Raw genomic sequence first — 21,611 nt, 5'->3', positions numbered from 1 at the left:
AGGGCATGCCAAGAGCAACACCAGGCATACCTAAAAATGAAGTGCCAACCTGGTGAAGCTACCAAACAGGACCATCTGCATTTCAAACAGCATCAGCAGCAAGCAACAGAGCTAAACGATCCCACAACAAATGGGTCAGATCAGAGCTCTGCAGTTCTGCCACACCCAGTTGTGAGCAGTGATGGACAATAAAACAACTCACTGGAGGAAGCATCACAGATATCCCCACCCTTACTGATGGAGGAGCCTCACACATCCATGTACCAGATAAGATAACAGCATTTGCAGCAATCTGCAGCCAAAAGTGCAAAGTGGGATGATCCATCTCAGCCTTCTCCAGTGGTTTCCAACATCACAGATGTGAGTTTTAAGCCAGTTCTATTCAGTTTGAATAACATCAAGAAATGGTTAAGTAGTGCAAAGACTATCGGCACTGTCGGCAACAATACTGATGGCTTGTGCTCCAGAACTTGCCACCCACCAAGCCAAGTACCGCTCCAGCGCTGGCATCTACTGACAATGTGAAACATTGCCCATGGACGTTCAACACAAAAACACAGGGCAATCCAACCCAGGCAATTTCCCTCCGTCAGTCCACACTCGATCAGCAGTAAAGTGATGGAAAATGTCATCAACAGGGCTACCAAGCAGCAGCTGCTCAGCAACAGCCAGCTCAGCGACACTCATTTTAGTCTCCACCAGGGCCACTCAGCTCCTGATTCACAACCTGACAACCAGCTGAATCCCAGAGGTGAGGTGAGGGGGACAGCCCAGTCCCACTCCAAGACCACTATTTCTAGCTGGTTCTAACCTTGCATCAGCTCATACACTCTCATCCACCTTGTGTTATCTCCAGACTTCATTATCCAAACACACTCCTGGCCAGCTTCCCACATTCAACCTCCCTGTAATCTCAAGAAAACTAAATCTCTGCTGCCTAAGTACTCCCTTGTACCAAAACATGTTGTTCCATCAAAAAGCTCCTATTCATAATCAACAACATAGAGCTTCGGAGATGTACAGCATGGAAACAGACCCTTCAATCCCAACCCGTCCATGCCGACCAGATATCCCAACCCAATCTCGTCTCACCTGCCAGTATCCGGCCCACATCCCTCAATTTAAAATTCTCACCCTTGATATAATTCCTGGGTGTGACCATCCCTAGCTCGCCGCATCACACACCCTTTGAGAACTCGACAACCCATTCTGTTCGAGACTCCCAATGATCTGTTAATTCATTACCTCACCTGTGTGGCTGCTTTTATAGTTACCAAAGCAACAAGGTCTGAAATTCACAGCCAAAACCTCACAGGTCTGCTTTCCTCCTTTAAGACATTCCTCAAAACCTGCTTATTTGGCAATGCTTTTTTGTCACTTGACCTAATATCATCCTTCTCTGGCCTGATGTCTAAAGTTCCCAATAATATTTTTGTGAAATTATAAGCAGGATAATGAAACTACAAACTGTTCTTGATTTGGACATTATCTTCACATCATCACTGTTGCTGTAATGAATAATCTGTAATGTCTCTTACCCAACCACATTGTGGGAGCACCTTCACCCCACAAACTGCAGCTGTACAAGAAAGTCAAACATCACCCTCTCCCCAGGAAACAGGGCTTTGGCATTAATCACGGGTATCTGTGGAAGGAGAAATACACATGATGTTTCAGGGAGTGGAAAACGGATTACAGGGAACGAAGATGATGCAGAATTTATAGGCAGAAATGGAAGGAAAATACACTTGCTTATTTGGAAATAAGAATTCTTGACTGTCAAAGATTTTCCAGAAAAAAATTAAGCAGCAGCACATGGTCAGGGGCTGGGCGGCAGTGAAAAATTAATTTACAAAAATGTCTGTAAAAGTAATAGTAAAACACACCCATTGTTCGAGACTGAGGAAGTTAGATATTGACAAAGTGGTCATGAGGGAGCCCAGAGATGAAGTAGAGCAGAATAAGCTGTTATGATCCTACAGTCATAGAGATGTATTGCACTGACACAGACCCTTCGGTCTAACTCATCCAAGCCAACAGGTATCCGAACCTAATCTATTCCCATTTGCCAGCACTTGGCCCATATCCCTGTAAACGCTTCCTAATCATATCATGTGTCTACTTAGATGCCTTTAACAAGTTTTAATTGTACTAGCCTCCACCACTTCCTCTGGCAGCTCATTCCACCCACTGCATGAAAGAGTTGTCCTTTAGGTCCCTTTGAAATTTTATCCGTTCACCCTAAAGCAATGCCCTCTACTTCTGGACACCACCACTCCAGGGAAAACACCTTGTTCATTTACTCCATTCATGCCCCTCATAATAGTATAAATCTCCATAACATCACCGCTCAATTTATGGCACTCCAGGGAAAACAGCCCCAGCCTTTTATGCCTCAACGTGTAGCTCAATCTCAAACCCTAACAACATCCTTGGAAGTCTTTTTTGGAACATTTCAAGTTTCACAGCACCCTTCTGATAGGAGGCAGGCCAGAATTGCACACAATATTCCAAAAGTGGCTTAACAAATGTTGCTGTACAGGACATGACCTCCCACATCCTATACTCAATGCTCTAACCAATAAAGGAATATATATTAAACACCTTCTTCATCATCCTATCTACCTGCAACTTGACTTGCAAGGACTATGATCCTGCAGACCAAGGTTTCTTTTTTCTGTAAACGTCTCCAGGGCCTTGCCATTCAGTGTATAAGTCCTGCCTTGTTTTACTTTTCCAAAATGCAGCACCTCACATTTATCTAAATTATACCCCGTCTCATCAATATCTCATTGTAATCTGACGTAACCTTCTTCATTATCCACATTACCTCCAATTTTGTATGACCTGCCAACTCATTTACGATACCAAATCATTTAAATGAATGATGAAACAAATCTAGAAATAAACATCCATTTCTCTGAGTTAGAATGTGCTCTGTGTAAATCCTGCCCAACGACTCTGTACCAGAGAAAGGCTGCACATGCGCCTGGCTGCACCTTGCCCCCTACAAAGCTGGTGGCTCCACACATGTCCAGTGAATTCTTGCCCCAAATAAAGATGGTGACGCTCAACAATGCCCGCAGCCACACTGAGGCAATTCCCCGTTTACTGAAAACACGAGACTGGGACGTTCAAATGTGTGTTTTCCGATGTGCACGTTGTGTTTGTTAAACCTTTCCGCTCATACAGAACCTCTCTCACCTCCTGCGGTTCCACAGACAGCCTTGATGTTTGTGGGTACCTGTTCTCGTTAGTCCTTAGTGTATTTGTACAATCACTTTGGATTCGCCTTAAACCCATTTCCTAAAGCTATCTTGTGCCCCCTTTTTGCCCTCCTGGTTTACCTCGAGTATACTCCTCCTGCCCCTATACTCCTCTCGGGATTCTCACAAACCCAGCTCTCTGTACCTCCCATATGCCTCCTTCATTTTCTTGACCAGGTCCTCAATTTCTTTCGACAGGCAGCATTCTCTACATCTACCAGCCTTGGCCTTAACAGGAACATACTGTCTATATACTCTCATTGTCGCAGGCCCATGGAGGCAATGGCAGATGAGGACAGAGAAACAATCATTCCCAGTAAAGAGGTAATGTTGGGAAAGATAACAGCCTCAAGGTAGCTGGGTCTCCTGGCCCTGATGGATTGCATCCCAGGGACTAAAGGAGATGGAGGCTGGGGGGGGGGGGGGGGGGAAGAAAGATTAACAAATAAACTCGTGATAATTCACTAAAATTTGTTGGATTCTGGGATGGTTTTGACAGACTGGAAGCTGCAAATGTGGTGCCACTATTTTTCAAAAAGGGCCCGTTAGCTTAACTTCTGTAGTGGAGAAAATGCTTGAATCTCTCAAGGAAGTAGTGGTGAGATATCTGGGTAGAAATTGTCTCATTTAGCCGACATAGCATGGATTCATGAAAGGCAGGTCATGTCTAACACATTTACTGGAATTATTTGAGGATACAACGAGTGCGTTGGACAAGGCAGATTCGGTGGAGGTGGTGTACCTGGATTTCCAGAAGGTATTCGATAAGTTGCCACAGAAAAGGCTGCTGTATAAGGTAAAGATGCACAGCATTATGGGTAATTATCATTGATACAGGATCGGTTCACCAACATAATACAGAATGGGGATAAATGGGTGTTTGAATTAGTGTTGGCACTACAACTGTTTGCAATTTACACAGATGTTTTGGAGTTGAGGACCAAGTGTACGGCATCAGAGTTCACATTTGATACAAAGATGAGTAAAGCAATGTCTGCAGAGACCACTAAGTCTGCACAAGGATACAGAGAGGTTACGTGAGTGGGTAAGGATTTGGCAGATGGAGTTCAATGTTGAGGTCATCCATTTTGGAAGGACTAACAACAAACTGGATGATGAAATGGTGAAAACATGCAGCAGGCTGCTGTGCAGAGGGAGCTGGGTGTCCTTGTGCATGAATCACAGGAAGCTGGTTTGCAGGTACAGCAGGTAATTAAGGCAGTGAAGGGAATATTGTCCTTCATTGCCAGAGGGATGGTTATGCTGCAGCTGTACAGGGTGCTGGGAAGGCCACACCTGGAGTACTGTGTACAGGTTTGGTCTCCTTACATTAGCAAGGATGTACTGGCACTGGAGGGAGTACAGAGGAGGGTCATTAGTTTGAGTTGGGAGTTGAGAGGGTTGGTGTATGTGGAGAGATTGAGAAAACTGGTTCTATACTCATTGTCATTTAGAAGAATGGGAGGTTGGATACAAAAATGTAAAATTATGAAGGGAGTAGATAAGACAGGAGCAGGGAGGCTATTTCCACTGGGGGCGGGTCAGACTACAGAGCATTACCTCAAAATAAGGGGGAGCAGATTTAGGACTGAGTTCAGGAGGAACTGCTTCAGCTAAAGGGTTGTGAATCTGTGGAATTCCCTGCCGAGTGCAGCATTTGACGTTATCAACTTGAATGCCTTTAAAGCAAAATGTAGATTTGTGAACAGGAAAGGAATTAAGGGTTATGGTGGGAGAGCAGGAATGTGGAGCTGAGGCCATGAAAAGATCAGCCCTGATCTTATTGAATGGCAGAGCAGGCTGGAGGGGCCAAGATGAAAGTTCTTGCCTTGTGCCATCAAAATTGGCCTTTGTCCAATTCAGAGCCTTATCTTGTAGATCTGGTCTATTATTTTCTGTAACTATTTTAAAACTAGTAGAATTACCAGAGAATCCCAACAGTGTGAAAGTAGGTCATTCAGCCCATCACATTGATACTGACCCTGAGAGCCTCCTAACCTCCCTCGGTAACATTGCATTTCCCAGGGCCACCCAACCTACACATCCCTGAACATTATGGGCAATTCAGCCTGGACAATCCACCCAACCTGCACATCCCTGAACACTGTGGGCAATTCAGCCTGGATAATCCACCAAACCTGCACATCTTTGGACTGTGGGAGGAAACCAGAGGACCCAGACGAAACCCATGCAGAATACCCCAATAAGGTGATCATCCCTTTCTTATTTCCCAGTTCCATCTAAAGAACTTCACTGAGCGTGCTCCCAGGAATATCCTCTGTAAGCAAAAACATACTGCTATCCCAAATCAAAAATGCCACTCCCCCTCCTCTCGTCCCGCTTTCTATTCTTCCTATAGCATCTATACTGTGGAACATTAAGCTGCCAATCCTATCCATCCCTGAGTGATGCCTCTGTAATTGCGATAATATCCCAGTCCCATGTTCAAAACAATACCCTGAGCTCATCTGCCTTCCCTGTCAGGCCTCTTGCATTGAAGTAAATGCAGCGCAAATGCTCAGTCGGACCTCATTCTGTGCCTTGCCCTTACCTGGACCAGCCTCAGACAAACCTCTTTTCTCACTATCTTCTTGTGTTTACACCCACTCCCTCACTGGTTTAATGCCTCCCGAGTATCACTAACAAATCTCCCTGCCTGGATGTTAGACACCTTCCAATTCAGGTACAATCCATCCTTCTTATGCAGGTCAACTCTACTCCAGAGGAGATCACAATGATCCAAAAATGTGTTTCCTTTTCCCGTGCACCAGCTCCTTCACCACTCATCCAGCACCTCCTCCTCTGTAATATGGACATTTTTCAGGATGTCACCATTTATTTCCCCTCATTCTATATCTCCCATGTACTTATTCACAATAAACACTGGTGCAAAATACTGGTTTCCTATCTCGCCCATCGCCTGCAGCTCCACACAATGGCTGCCTTGCTGATCTTTGCGGGTCTCTATTTTCTCCCTAGTTAGCCTTTTGTTCTTCATGTATTTACAAAAGCCCTTTGCATTATCCTTAACCCCATTCACCAAAGCTATCTCACGTCCCTTTTTTGCCTCCTGATCTCCCTCTTAATTATACTCCTACTGCCTTTATACTCAAATATTGTTTGGATTGGAAAAAATGCAAAATATAACATCCTGACAAAACAAACGAGGGCAGGACTTAAACTCAATAAAAATAGGGCCTTGAGTAGTGATATGGGAACAAAGAGACCGAGGGCTTCATAACTTTGAAGTCTGTGTCACATGTAGATGGTTAAGAAGGTATTTAGCATGCTTACCTTCACTGTTTAAACCTTGGTACAGGAGTTGGGACGTTATGTTGAGGATGTACAGGACGTTGGGGAGGCATCTTCTGGAATACTCTGTCCAGTTCTGGTTGTGCTGTTATAGGAAGGATATTATTAAATTGGAGCAGGTTCAGAAGAGATTTAACAGCATGTTGCCACAAATGGAGGGATTGTATTAGAAGGAGAGGCTGGATAGGCTCAATGGAGTGCAGAAGGTTGAGGGGTGACCTTATCAGAGGTTTATAAAATCAGAAAGAGTGTAGATAATGTGAATGGCCGGGGGAGAGGGGGATTCAAAACTCGGGTGCGTTCATTTTGAGAAGAGATGAGAAAGGTTTGAGAAAAGACATTAGGGTTTCAAAAAAAAATGTGGAATGAACTTCCAGAGGAAGTGGTAGCTGTGAATACAATTACAATATTGAAAAGACATTCAGATAAGGACATAAATAGGAAATATTTGGATGGATGTGGACCAAGCAGAGGCAGGTACAATTAGTTCAGTTTGGAATTATGGTCGGCATGGACTGGTTTGACCACAGGGCCTGTTTCCTTGCTGTATAACATTATGACTCTAATCCTCACTAACTCTAAATTCCTCCATCCTCACAACTCTCCCGATTACTGTCACCTCATCCAGCCTCACAACTCTTCCTTATTTATATAATTCCTCACCAGCCACAGAACGCTCCCTATCTCATGTCTTCCAGTTTCTCAAATCTCTGCGATATGTGCCTTTCTTTAGTTCCAGCCTTGAGGCTGCCCTCATTAACTCCGATTGGTTGGACAACCTGGTCCTCCAGGACTGCCCTCTCGTCCTATTGGCCTGCGCTGACATCAATCATCCGGGGCCCATTGTGAGGTGAGTGGTGGGATCCTCCCTCTCTCTCTGCCTTGGGATGAGCTTCAACATTCACAGTCAATGGGGCAGTATCACAGAGCACAGGGGCTGGGGGATATTCAGCCCATTGGGGCTGTACTCTCTCCCTCTGGAGATGTTGCAAATCTGTCCCAATTCCCTTCCCATTTGCCCATGGCCCCCCAAATCTTCCCTTAAAATGTAAAATTCCAAATCTGTTTGAATAACTGCTGAGTCCGTGTCCAGCTGCCATTCAGACTGTTCCAGATGCTCAGAACTTACTGAATAAAATAATGTTCACATATCCACATATTATTTGCTAATTACCTGAAAATAGTTACTAAAATTGTGACATTCCCCTCTCTCTGGAAATGAAAATATCCTAGAAACAAATTTGTACTGGGTCAAAATCACTGCTTAACCTTCTCAGCTCCAAGAACAATTATCTGTGCTTCTGCTAGCTCTCCACAAAAGAGGAACACATCTTATCTTCATTTATTAGTGTCATAGAGATGTACAGCACAGAAACAGACCTTTGGTCCAATTTGTCCATGCCAACCAGGAATCCTCAACAAATGGAGCCCCATTTGCCAGCAATTGGTCCGTAGCATTTGAAACCCTTCTTATTCATGTACCCAATCAGATGCCTTTCAAATGTTGTAATTGTATCAGCCTCCAGTACATCATCTGGCAGCTCATTCCACACACACACCACACACCGCTTGAAAACTTTGCCCCTTAGATCCGTTTTAAATCTTTGCCCTCTCAACGCAAGCGCATGTGATCTTGTTTTGAACCCACCTAACCTGGGGAGGGGGGGGGGGGGGGGGGGGGGGGGGGGGGGTGGGGAGAAAGATCCTGGCTGTTCACCTTATCAATGCCCCTCATGACTTTATAAATCTCCATGAAGTCACCTCTCAGTCTGAGACTCTCCAGGGAAATTATCCCCAGCCTATTCAGCCTCTCCCTGTAGCCCAAATCCTGCAACCCTAGCAAAGTCCTTGTAAATCTTGTCTGAACACTTTCAAGATTCACAATATTCTTTCCAGAACAGGGGATTTCGAACTTAAAACAGAATTCCTGCAATGGATTAATCAATGTCCTGTCCAGCCTCAACTTGATGTCCCAGCTTCTGTACTCAACGTATTGACCAATAAACATAAGCATACCAAACAATACCTTCACTAGTCTGCCTATCTGTGACTCTACTTTCAAGGAACAATGAACCTGCACTCCATGGTCTCTATGTTCAGCAACATTCCCAAGGACTTTACCATTAAATGTCTAAGTCCTGCCCTGATTTGCCTTTCCAAAATCGAACAGCTTACTTTTGTCTAAATTGAACTCACAGTCTGCCATTCCTCGCCCCAATGGCCCATCTGATCAAGATCCTGTTGCATTCAGAACTAACCTTCTTCACTGTCCACTACACCTCCAATTTTGGTGTCTTCTGTAAACCCATTGACTATATCTCATATTCACATCCAAGTCAATTATTTAAGGACCCAATGTCCATTCCTGCAGCACACTGCTGGTCACAGGCCTCCAGCCCACAAAGCAACCCTCTTTCACCACCCTCTGCCTCCTACCTTCAAGTCAGTTTTGTATCCAAATGGCTAGTTCTCCCAACATTTTATGTTATCTAACCTTGCTAACCAGTCTGCTTTGTGGAACATCATTCAGTGTCCATATAGACAACGTCCACAGTCTGCCTTCATCTTTGTCAGGTCTTCAAAAAAACTCAATCAAGTTAGAGAGAGAAATAATTTCCCACACACAAAGCCATGTTAACTACCCCTAATCATTCCTCGTCTTTCCCAATACATATAAATCCTGTCCCTCAGAATCCCTTCCAACAACTTGCCTGCCACTGACTTCAAGCTCACTGTTCTCTTGTTCCCTGGCCTTTCTTTACCACCTTTTTAAATAATGGCACATGTCTTCCAGCACCTCACCTGTCACCAATGATGATATAAATATCTCAGGGAGGGGCACTGCCATCACTTTCCTAGCTTTCCACAAATGTCTGGGATACACCTTAACAGGTCCCAGGAATTTATCCACCTTGCTACGATTTAAGACATCCAGTACTACCTCATCTGTAATATGGTTAGGACGCGGGCAGCAGTGGACAATTCATTTACAGAAAAGGTCTGTGAACAAAATAGTAAATTACTAAACAAAGCAAAAATACACTCAGACTGAGGAAGCTAGATAATGAACAAGTGGACATCAAGGAGCTCAGAGGTGAGTCAGAGCAGTGTTCACTTTTATGATCCCACAGTCAGAGATGTCTAGCACCGAAACAGACTCTTCAGTACAACCCTTCTATGCCAACCAGATATTCTAACCTCATTATTCCCATTTGCCAGCACTTGGCCGACATCCCTCTGAACCCTTCCTATTCAAATGCCTTTGAAATGTTACAATTTTTAGGCTACTGTTGAATTTCCCCCTCACACCCTAAACCTATATCCTCTAGTTCTGGGCTCTACCACCCCAGGCTAAACACCTTGTCTATTTACGCTATCCATGACCCTCAAGATTAGAGAAACCTCTTCAACATCACACTCCAGGGAAAATGGCCACAGCCTATTATGCCTCTCCCTGCAACTCAAATCCTCCAACCCTGGCAACATCTTTGAAATCAATTCTCAAACTTTTCAAGTTTCAGTGCCTCCTTCTGATAATAGGGAGACCAGAATTGCACACAATATTCCAAAAGTGGCCTAACCAATGTCCTGTCCAACTCCTTTACTCAACACTCTGACCAATAAAGGGATGCATACCAAATGCCATCTTCACTGTCCTATCTACCTGTGACTCTACTTTCAAAGAGCTGTGAACCTACATTCCAAGGTCTCTTTGTTCAGCAAGACTCTCCAAGACCTTACAATTCAGTGTGTGAGTCCTGCTCGGATTTGCTTTTCTAAAATGCTGCACCTCACATTTATCTAAATTAAACCCTATATGCCACTCCCCAGCCCATTGGCCCATCTGATCAATATCCCATTGCATTCTGAGACAACCTTTATCACTGACCACAATACCAACAATTTTGGTGTCACCTGCAAACTTACTAACTGTACCGCTTCTATTCACATCCAAATCATGTACATCAATGACGAAACAAATCCTGAGAAAAACAAAAATCCATTTCCCTGTGTGTGAATGAGCTCTGTGTAAATCCTGCCCCATGACTCTCTATCAGGGAGAGCTGCACATACTCCCCTCTGAACTTTGCCCCCTACAAAGATGGCGGCTGCACGTGTCCAGTGAATCATTGCCCCGAATAAAGATGGCGGCACTTACACGAGTCAATCGCGAGATGAGGTATTTTCCCGTTTACTGCAAAAACGAGACTGTAAGTTTCAAATTTGTATTTTCCGATGTGCACCAAATGTTTGTAAAACCTCTCAGCCCAGACCGACACCATTTCCCTCCCGCTTCCTGCTGTTTATTCCTTTCCTTACCGACAGCTCTCCGCCCGCACAGCCGCGCTGTCCGCGATGGTCACGTGGTATAATCAAGTCCCGCCTCTCATTCACTCTGATTGGTCGGAGGGACAACTGCCCAGCCAGGTCCTCCAGCCCCGCCCCTGTCCTTCCATTGGTCCGCCGCTGACATCAATCATCCTGTGGCCATTGTTGGCTGGAGCATGCGCACTGCTTCGTGGATTTTGTTGCTGTTCATAAGTTACATGAGGGACAAAGTTAAAAACACACAACCACCTGATGCTGCAGTAGCAGCGCTAGCGCTTCCAAATAAACCTGTTGGACTATAACCTGGTGTTCTGTGAATTTTAATTTTGTCCATCCTAATCCAACACCAGCACCTCCAAGTCACGAGTGAGGGAGGAATGTATAACATAAGAACTAGGAACAGGAGAAGGCCATCCTGCCCTTTGAGCTTGCTCTGCCATTCAATAAGATCATGGCTGATCATTTCGTGGACACAGAACCATTTACCCATGTTCTCACCGTATTCCTTAATTAATTATTTATTTTATTAAAAAAGCTACATTAGCTTTAAAATCGTTTACTGAACTAGCATCAACTACTTCCCTGGGCAATGAATTCCATTGAGGTTAAGAAGTTCCTTCTCAATTCAGTCCTAAATTTGCTGCCTCTAATCTTGAGGTGATGCCATCTTGTCCTAGATTCACCTGCCAGTGGAAGCATCCTCTCTACTTCTATTTTATCCATTTCATTCATTATTTTATATGTTTCCATTCTTCTGAATTCCAATGAATATAATCCCAATCTACTCCGTCTCTGTTAAGCCAACCCCCTCAACTCTGGAATCAACCTAGTTAATCTCCTCTGCACCCCCTCTTGTGCCAGTACATCCTTTCTCAACTAAGGAGATAAAAACTACGTGGAGTATTCCAGGTGTGGCCTCACCAGCACCCAATACAGCTGGAACATAACATCTGCTTTTAAGCATAATCCCTTTAGCATAGAAGGACAAAATTGCATTTGCCTTCAGAATTGATCGTTATACCTGGTGACCAACCCTCATGCAGTAGGATACTCAGGTGCCTCTGCTGAGCAAAAATGCAACTTTTTAAAATTCAATTAATAATCTCTTTTTAATGTTACTCCAACCAAACAGTATGACATTACATTTATGAACATTATATTCCATATGACCGACCATTGCCCACTCACTCAATGTATCTATGTTCCTCTGCAAAGTTCCACAGTCCTGCGCACACTTTGTCCTGCTACTCATCATCGTGTCATAAGCAAACTTTAACACCCTAAATGTGCTCCCCAACTCCAAATCATCTGTATCAATTCTAAATAATCGCAGTCCCAACACTGATCCCTGAGGCACACAACTAGTCACTGATTGCCAGCCAGGATAATATGCATTTATTCCCACACTTTGCTTCCTGTTAGTCAACCAATCTTCTATCCATGCTAATACTATACCTTTGTTGTGGTTCTGCTTGCCGAGCTGGAAGTTTTTGCTGCAAACGTTTCGTTCCCTGGCTAGGGAACATCATCAGTGCTGTTGGAGTCTCGTGTGAAGCGCTGCTTTGATGTTTCTTCCGGTATTTATATTGGTTTGTTCTTGCCGCTTCCGGGTGTCAGTTTCAGCTGCAGTGGTTTGTATATGGTGTCCAGGTCGATGTGTCTGTTGATGGATGTTCTTGCCGTTTCCGGTGTCAGTTTCAGCTGTAGTGGTTTGTATATGGTGTCCAGGTCAATGTGTCTGTTGATGGAGTTTGGGGATGAATGCCATGCTTCTAGGAATTCTCTGGCTGTTCTCTGTCTGGCTAGTCCTATGATAGTGGTGTTTTCCCAGTCAAATTCATGTTGCTGGTTGTCTGAGTGTATGGCTACTAGAGATAGCTGGTCGTGTCGTTTTGTGGCTAGCTGATGTAGATGGATGCGGATTGTTAGCTGTCTTCCTGTTTGTCCTTTATAGTGTTTTTGTGCAGTCCTTGCATGGTATTTTGTAGACTACGTTAGTTTGGCTCATGCTGGGTATTGGGTCCTTTGTTCTAGTGAGTTCTATACCCCTAATGCCATATACCTTTATATTATGCAACAGCCTCTTGCACAGCACCTTTTTGAAGGCCTTTTGGAAATCCAGGTACACTGCATCCACTGGGTCCACATTGTCCAACTTGCTTGAAATGTTTTCATCGAATTCCAAAAGATTTTTCAAGCATGACCTGCCCTTCATGAACCCATGCTGTATCTGTCCAATGGGACAATTTCTATCAAGTCCCTGCTATATCTTCCTTGATAATAGATCAAAGCATCATTCCCACTATAGAGAAGAAGCTGTCTGGGGTATGATATGGGTGATGTAATTTCTGCAGTTTAACTAAGGGTTAATAAGTAAGGGCGAACTGTGAGACTGAATGTAAGTTAGCCTGGAAACAGGGAGAAACTGTTATGTCAAAAACATGGCGGTTTGTAACCTTGAATGAAACTGACGTAAGCTGTTAATTAAAACTAGGCTGCTATGAAGCTAGGGAACCTTGGCAATAATACAATAGAAGCTCTTAAAATATTAGAAACATACAGATAACCAAGGCCTGGGATAGAGAAGCGAGAAATGTTTTAACCAATGGAATTGTAAAATAATATTTAATCAAAGAATTGGCAGAGAAAAGCGTGAAATGTTTTAACCAATGGAATTGTCATTAATGTTTTTACATGTAAAAATAATGTATAAATATCAGTGCTGTAAAATCTTCCGTCGCGATTTTCCGAAGCTTTTTTTTGGAAGCCACCCAAACTTGCAAGTTTGAAATAAACATCCGTTGCTCATTTGTGTGTCTCGCAGCATTTCGATTTGCCACGGGAAAAGCGGTAGCCGGAGGGGATGAGGGCTGGTGCTGTCAGCTTGGAGTTCGCCTCCTAGGACGGGACCTTGTGGACAGTCTCCCTTGAAGTCAAGGGTTAAAGGACAGTCCGCGGTCGGCAGAGTGTGGAGGCAGAACTCGGTTGATCTGAACCATAGCCCTAGTGTAGAATATTTAGCCGAGTGTCAGGGACTATTCTCCGGAGGTTTAGAATACCTAGACAGAATACACTTATAACAGGTATAATTACCCATCTTTTGTCCACCTCCTTTTTAAAACAGTGGCGTCACTTTTGCTGCTTTCCAAACTGCTGAGACTGCCATGAAGTCCAGTGAATTTTGGAAAATTACTGCCAGTGCATTTGCTATTTCTCCTGGGATACATTCTGTCAGGGAAAAGAGAATTTTCTATTATTAGCTCAATTACCTCCAACAGTCCAAAACTAGGTGTTCTGTAATAATGATAGTTTCCATATCCTCACCTACCTTTGTGTCTTTGTTAATTACTGGCAAGATATTAGTATCCCCCACTGTGATGTCCCGGAACTAAATGCTGCTTCTCTTTTTCCAAAAGACCAACGTTTACTTTAGCCACTCTTTTCTCATTATTTATGTTTATAGAAACATTTGCTATCTGTCTTTATAGTCTGTGCTAGTTTATTTTTCTCATGTTCGAGCTTACATTTCTTTGTAGCTCTTCTGTGGCTTTCTGTTGACCTTTAAAGTTTTCCCAGTTCTAGTTTCATGCTGGTTTTGGCCACTTTGTATGCCTTTCAATTTGATCACTTTCCTTAGATACCCATCGTAGAGAACACCTTTTCTTACAGTCCTTCCATTTCACTGGAATATACCTTTGCTGAGGACTTTGGAAAATGTCTTTGAAAATCTTCCACTGCTCATCAACTGTCCCACCATAAAATCTTTGTTTCCAGTCTACGTTATCAAGGTTCTCCTTCATTCTATTGTAGTTCCTCATGTCCAAGCACAGGACCCAGAAATTATATTTTATCTTCACACTCTCCATATTTATTAAATTCAACCATACAGTGATCACTTCTTCCGAGAGGATCCCTAACTCTGAGGTCACTAATTATTCCTGTCTCATTGCAGAGGGTCAGATCTTGGATAGCTTGCTCCCTTGTAAATCCATTTCATACTCTTCAAGTAAAATATCACAGATACACTTAATGAACTCCTCATAGCTACCCTGACTAAGCTGGTTTGACCAAAATACATGTACATTAAAATCACCCATGATAATAACCGTACCATTTTTACAGGCATTATTTATTTCTTTGTTTATTGCACATCCCAATGTGATGTTATTATTTGGTGGCCTATACACTGCACCTATCAGTGACTTTCTTGGTAGAATTTTGAATGCATCATTCCTGTTTCTCCTAATGTACGGCAAAAACAACAACTACTCGTATTGTATGGAATCTTTCACAATGGTAAATCTCCTAAGGTACTTCATGGATGATCAAAACATTGATTAAGCGGAATGATTTCAAAAAAAAGTCTTAAAGGAGGATAGAATAGGTTAGGGAGACGATTTGACAGACTTCTGCCCTTGACACTTCCAATTGTGGAGTGATGCAGATGGGGCAGGTTGGAAAGGGAACATGCAAAGGGGAAATGGAGGAGTGCAGGCAGTGTATAAGGTCTTAAGGACAGAGGAGGTTCCTCATGGAGTTTGAAGCTCTGCAATGGGTTCATGCAAGTCATGTTAGTCAAGGATAGTATAACGGTGGCTGAGATAGCTTTTCATGAGGACTTGTCTCCTGAGGTAGTGTGGGCTGAGGTGAGAAACAGAAGGGGAGAGGTGACACTGCTTGGAGTTTTTTTATAGGCCTCCACAGAGTTCTAGGGAAGTGGAAGAGAGGATGAGCAAAATTATTCTGGGGAAGAGCAAAAGTACCAGGGTGGTCATTGTCTATAAACCTCAGGCACATGCGCAGTTTGGTTTCCATGCAGAGCATGCGCAGTGTCACATTGATCAGGACAGAGATAGACATGGAGCTGCTTTCTCCGGCAGCGGCTGCGATCGGCTTCAGAGAGCGGCGCTCAGAGCCGGGGTGTGGGAGCCTCGCTGGGAGAAAGGAGCGGAGAGAATTCACAAATCCTGAATAAAGGTTAATAATCCCGAAAAATGTCCCTCCAGGCCCGGGGAAGGAGGTGGCGGTCTCTGATCAGGGCAGCGGCCCAGGGTCACGGCCGCCATTTGTTTGAGGGAAGAGGGAGCGCGGACCCAAGCGCCGCCATTTTGAGAAGGTCAAGGTGCAGGAGGGCGGGGCTATCGGGGTCTGTAGAACAATCAGAGGAAAGGGAAGCCCCATTGTTACTGATGAATTCCATGACCACAGCGTCACTGGGCGGTCCCGCAGGAATCTCCTCTCTCAGTCCCTGCTGTGATGTTTCACCCCAATCACAACCAGCAGCTCTCCTCCTCTCTCAGCTCCCCTTCTGTCCTTCTTGCAGCATCTGTCCCCTGGGGCATTGAGCTGCCTGTCCTGTCCCTCCCTCAGCTGTTGTTCTGTAATACCTGTGATACCCCAGTCCCATCTTAGATTACTTCACTAAAGACAGGGATGCACCTGATGGATTTTTCTTAACGTGAGCAATTGTTTAATACTCACTTACAGGTTTTTAATTATATCTTTTTTGAAGTATTTAATTCAAATACAATCATTTGCAATGGTGGGATTTGAACCGGTGTCCAGAGAAAATTTGTTGAGTTTTTGGATAAATTGCCTCACAATAATACCACTAGGCTCTCACTTCGCCTGCTCACAGGTTGCACATCCCAGTGCAACATGAATCGAAACCCTATCTTTTTGTACAATTGTTTGATCCTGAACCCTGGTGATATCACTCAGTATCCCTCCATGTGGGGTCCCTCACCGTGTGGGTCTAATTGCTGCCTCTATCAACGTCTCTTACTCTTGCAGCTACTCCAGATCCTGAGCCAACAGAATTTTCCACTCCAGAGAGATGAGGCAGTACAGGCCCGGAATGGAGACTGGGATTTTCCAGATCTCTGTGTGCTCAGTGCCATTCTACATGTGTAACCCTCACAAGTATCAGTCTAATTTCCCATTCTGTCTATTTGTGTGTCTTCTACAGATACTCAGGGAGTTCCTGACTCCGTAGACTTGCCAACTGCTGGTTGGGACGATGGTTAGTCAGCCAGAGAGTGACAAAGGTCAGGGAGTTCAGGAGCCTTCAATAAATCCTGCCGCCAGGTAAGATCATTCACAGTGCACAGAGCAGAGAGCAGTGACAGGGCTCCAAACATTAGCTAACAGGACATGACATAGATACAGTGCTGGAGGGGGAGCACAGTACAGACACACCTCAGGCTCAATCACCACCCCTACTTTAAGTTTTATTGTACTGAGACAGCATCGGGAGTTCCCAGTTTTCAATCCAGGCGTGTGCTGTCTTGGTGAGCACCAGGACAACAGAGGGGAATGCAGGCCTGCAAGAGATGGTGGGAATGCTTCCTGGGATCTTTCTGTTCCCTAATCCCTCTCCAACACTGTATCCATGTCTCATCTTTTGGATCAGTGTCTTCAATCATTCTAACACCTATAACAGTTCCTATCTCTGTCATGTCCTCTCCTCTCACCAATTTCTTGACATATTTGAAACGTCCAGTCCAGATCCCATCCATATCGCTGTAACTTGCGTCAGTCTCTACAACATGCCTTGTCTCGATCGGCTCCTCCTCCAACAACCGAAGACATTGGTCTGTTTATGTGCTGCATGATTCTTTATTCGAGGTTTCCTAAACGGAATGAGTTAGCCCATTTCCCTTCAAACCTTCCCCTCTCCATGTACCTGCCCAAGTGTCTTTTCCATGTTGTAATTGTACTTATTTTTACCATTTTCTCTGGCAGTCCATTCCGTCTATGCACCATCCTCTGTGGAAAATGTTGCCCCTCAACTCCCTCTTTAAATTCTTGCTCTCTCACATCACGTTTATGCCTCTAGCTTTGGACTCACCTACCCTTGGCTATTCACCTTACTTAGGCCCTACATTGTTTCATAAACCTTCATAAGGTCAACCTGTGGCCTTATTGATGACAGTGTTACTAATATCTCCAACTCATGTACTCAATGCGCTGGCCAATGTAGGCAAGTGTGCCAAATGCTGCTTTCCCCACCCTGTCCACCTGTGATGTCTCTTCCAAGAAACACTGTAACTGCACCCCTTGGTCTCTCTCTGTTCGACAACACTGTCTAGGGCCCGAACATTAACTGTGTTAGTCCTCCCTGGTTTGTCTGAACTAAATCCAACACCTGAATTAAACTCCATCTTTCATTCCTTGGCCCACTGGCCCAGTTGATTAACATCCCCTTCGATATCTATATCCCCTGCCCACTTTTCCACTAATCTTGGTATCCAGAGAATCCTATATTTTCACTCAAATTATGTATGTAAATGGTGCACAACAGTGATTCCAGCACCAATCCTTACAGCACACTACTGGTCAGAGGCCTCCAGTCTGAACAACAACCCTCTGTCTCCCACTGTCATCCCATTTTGTATCCAGTTGGCTAGCTCTCCCTGATCACTTGTGACCTACCCTTACTAACCAATGTATCATGCTACACCCTGACCAAGGGTTTGGTGAAGCCAGAAACAACATCTGTTGCTCTGCCATGATCTATCTTTTTGGTCACATCTTGAACAAACTCCAGTCAAGTTTGTGAGACATGTTTTCCCACGCACAAAGCCATGCTGGCTGTTCGTACTCAGTCCACATCTTTCCAAATGCATGTAAGTCCTACCTCTCAGAATGACCTCCAACAACTGACCCACCCTGATGTCTGGCTCATCAGTCTGTAGTTCCCTGGCTTCCTCTTGCAGCCTTTCTTAATTAATGATACAACATTGTAATCATAGTCAGAGAGTCAGACCGCATTGTTTGGTTAATGCTAACCATACTCTAAAACTGATCTTGTCCTACCTGCTTGTTCCTTGATCATATCCCTTCAAACCTTTCCTATTCCTGTCCTAATTCTAATCTCTTTTAAACATTGTAATTTTCCGTACATTCACCCCTTCCTTGGGAAGTTCATTCCACACGCATCCCATCCTCTGTGTAACAATGTGACCCTCGCCTCTTTAATTTAAATGTCTCTCCTCTCAACTTAAGAATGTAGTGCCTTGTCTTGAAACTCCCCTGTCCATGGGAAAAGACAACTCCCATTAACTCTATCTATCCCCCTCATTATTTTATAAACTTCTATGAGGTCATCTGTCAACATTCAGGTTTCAATGAAAAAATACCAACCTATCCAGCCTTTCTTTATAACTGAAAACTTCCATAACCAGCCACATCCCAGTAAATCTCCTCTGAACCCTCTCCAGCTTCATAGTATCCTTCCTCTAACTGGGCGACCAGAGTTGGACACAGCATTCCAGAAGTGGACTCACCAATGGTCTGTATAATCTCAATGCGACTTCCTAACTCCTAAATCCAAAGGACAGAGCAATGAAAGCAAGTGTGGCAAGCACCTTTTTAACCATCCTATCTCTCCATGTTGCAAACTTCAAAGAAATATGTACCTGTACCTCGATGTCCCTCTGTTCTACAACACTACCGAAGGTCCTCCCATTAATTGTATAAGTCCTGTCCGTGTTTGTTGCACCAAGTACATTCCCTCACATTTATTCAGATTGAACTCCATCTACAGTTTTTCAGCCATTCACACATTTCATCAGGATGCCTTTTGTAATCTCAGAAAACCTTCTTCACTGTCCACAATTCCACCTTCCAGTCTACCTGCCTATCGCACATGGTACAAATATCTCTGCTAGGGGCCCTACAATGTCTTCACCAGCTTCCCACAATGTCCTGAGCTACATTTGATCAGGTCCTGGGGATTTATCTACCTTTGTGTTTTAAAACTTCCAGCACCTCCTCTTCGATAATGTGGACTCATTTCAAGACATTGGCTCATAGAGATGTACAGCATGGAAACAGATCCTTTGGACCAACTCCTGCATGACGTATCTAGTCACATTTGCCTGAACTTTGCCAATATCCCTCTAAACCCTTGCTACTCATACACCCATCCACATGCCTTTTAAATGTATTTCTATCATCCTCCACTATTTCCTCGGGCAGCTTATTCCATACACTCTGCAGGAACCAGTTGTCCTTTAGGTGCCTTTAAAATGTGCCCCTTGCACTTTAAAGCTATTCCCTGTTGGTTTAGAATCCTCCAGCCCTTGGGAAAAGACCGTGTCGATTGACCCTATCGCTGACCATCATGATTTTAAACACCTTTATCAGGTAACTCCTCAGCCTCCCATGTTCAAGTGAAAACAGCCCCAGCTTATTCAGGCTTTTCCCTGAAGCGCAAACCCTCCAACCCTGGCAACATCCTTGTTCGTTTCTTCTGAACCCTTTCATGTTCCATAACATCCTTCCTGTGGCATTGAGACCAGAATTGCACAGTGTTCCAATAATAGTCAGGACAAACACTGTTTAGTCCTTTGAGTGCCCTAGTCTTTATCCACAGTAAGTTCCAAAGTGAAATATTTGTTTTGCATCCTGTAATTCCACACACCGTTGGCTTCATAGATCATTAAGGATACTGGTTTTGTCCCTTGCTCTTCTTTTGCTCTTAATACACTTGTAGAATCTCTTTCAATTCTCCTTAACTTTCTCTGCCAAAGCTATCTCATGCTCCCTTTTTGCATTCCTGATTTCCATCCTAAGTGTATTTCTACAGCCCCGATGCTCCTGAAGGGATTCCCTTGAGTCAGCCAGTTATATCTGACATGTGCCCCCTTTTTTTCTTGACCAGAGCCTCGAAACTCAGCCAATGTATCCTAATTCTGTCAGCATTGAGCTGCACACTAACATGAACATGCTGGTGCTGAATGCTCCTTTTATCTTGGTTTTAAGATATTCCTCCTGCCAGACTTCCCTTTACCTGCAAATATCCTCCCCATATCTATTTTAAAAAATCCTGTCTAATACTATCTTGCTCCATTGTATAACTTGAACTTGTGGACCAGGCCTCTCCTTTTCCATCGCAATTTTCCATCGCAATGACTGGGAGTTTCTGGAACAGGCTTAACAAATTCCTCCCATCCAAATGCTCAACACTGCGGCAGTCCCAGTCCAGGTCTGGAAAGATTAAAATCTCCGACTGCTACAAACCTAATATTGGAACAGATATCTGAGATCTCCTGACATATTTGCTCCTCCATCTCCCATTGCCTATCGCTGTAGTACGACCGTAGCAAACTGATGACCAATTTCTATTTCCCAGTTTCACCAATATCACTTAACTGGGCGATCCTGCATGAATACTCGCTCTAGGTACTGCTGGGATTTTTTCCCCCCAATCAAAACCACCAGCTCTCCTCCTTTTTTGCCTCCTGTTCTATCCTTCCGGCAGCATCTGTCCCCTGGAACATTGAGCTGCTGGTCCTGTCGCTCCCTCAGCTGTATTTCTGTAATACCTACAACATCCCAGTCCCATGTTCCCATCCATGCTCTGGGTTTATATGCCTTATCTGTCCGGCCCTTTGCATTGAAATAAATGCAGTATAATTCATCAATTTTCGCTCATTGCCTGCTATGTTCTTGCCTGTCTTGTCTATTTATATTGCTCTCTTGAACATCTTTACCAACCTCAAATTTCTTTCTGGCCTTACGACTGTTTGGGGTCCCACATCCCTGCCAGATGAGTTTAAATCCTCTCGAGCAGCTCCAGCAACTCTCCCCACCAGGATATGGGTCCCCCTCCTGCTCTCAGTTCAGGTGTCTTCCCCACCCTGTCTGCTTGTGCTGACATATTCAGACATCCAGAGATTTGTCCACCAAGGTCCTGCC

The 21,611-nt window shown here is 44.1% G+C and overlaps 3 long non-coding RNA genes across 6 annotated transcripts in view; 2 read left to right on the top strand and 1 right to left on the bottom strand.

Annotated features, from left to right (window-relative positions):
- Positions 1-10,956, bottom strand: part of LOC132824797 (uncharacterized) — a 35,815-nt gene extending 24,859 nt beyond the window's left edge. For 2 of the 3 annotated variants that reach the window (XR_009645701.1, XR_009645702.1), the window contains exons 1-2: positions 10,738-10,885; positions 1,539-1,645 (exon numbers count right to left, since the gene is read on the bottom strand). This is a non-coding gene — a long non-coding RNA (uncharacterized LOC132824797). The other variant, XR_009645703.1, reaches the window with a different exon arrangement.
- Positions 1-21,611, top strand: part of LOC132824798 (uncharacterized) — a 173,199-nt gene that overhangs the window by 88,358 nt on the left and 63,230 nt on the right. The gene's annotated exons all lie outside the window — the stretch shown is intronic.
- The window catches only part of LOC132824796 (uncharacterized), a 57,613-nt gene continuing 51,762 nt past the window's right edge, over positions 15,761-21,611 (top strand). The window contains exons 1-2 of the long non-coding RNA XR_009645700.1: positions 15,761-15,884; positions 16,876-16,994. This is a non-coding gene — a long non-coding RNA (uncharacterized LOC132824796). The remainder of the gene's footprint in view (positions 15,885-16,875; positions 16,995-21,611) is intronic.

Source organism: Hemiscyllium ocellatum, chromosome 19, assembly GCF_020745735.1.
Source record: "Hemiscyllium ocellatum isolate sHemOce1 chromosome 19, sHemOce1.pat.X.cur, whole genome shotgun sequence".
Lineage (NCBI taxonomy): Eukaryota > Metazoa > Chordata > Chondrichthyes > Orectolobiformes > Hemiscylliidae > Hemiscyllium > Hemiscyllium ocellatum.
The sequence above is the reverse complement of the archived record's forward strand: the minus strand, read 5'-3'. Positions and strand labels throughout refer to the sequence as shown.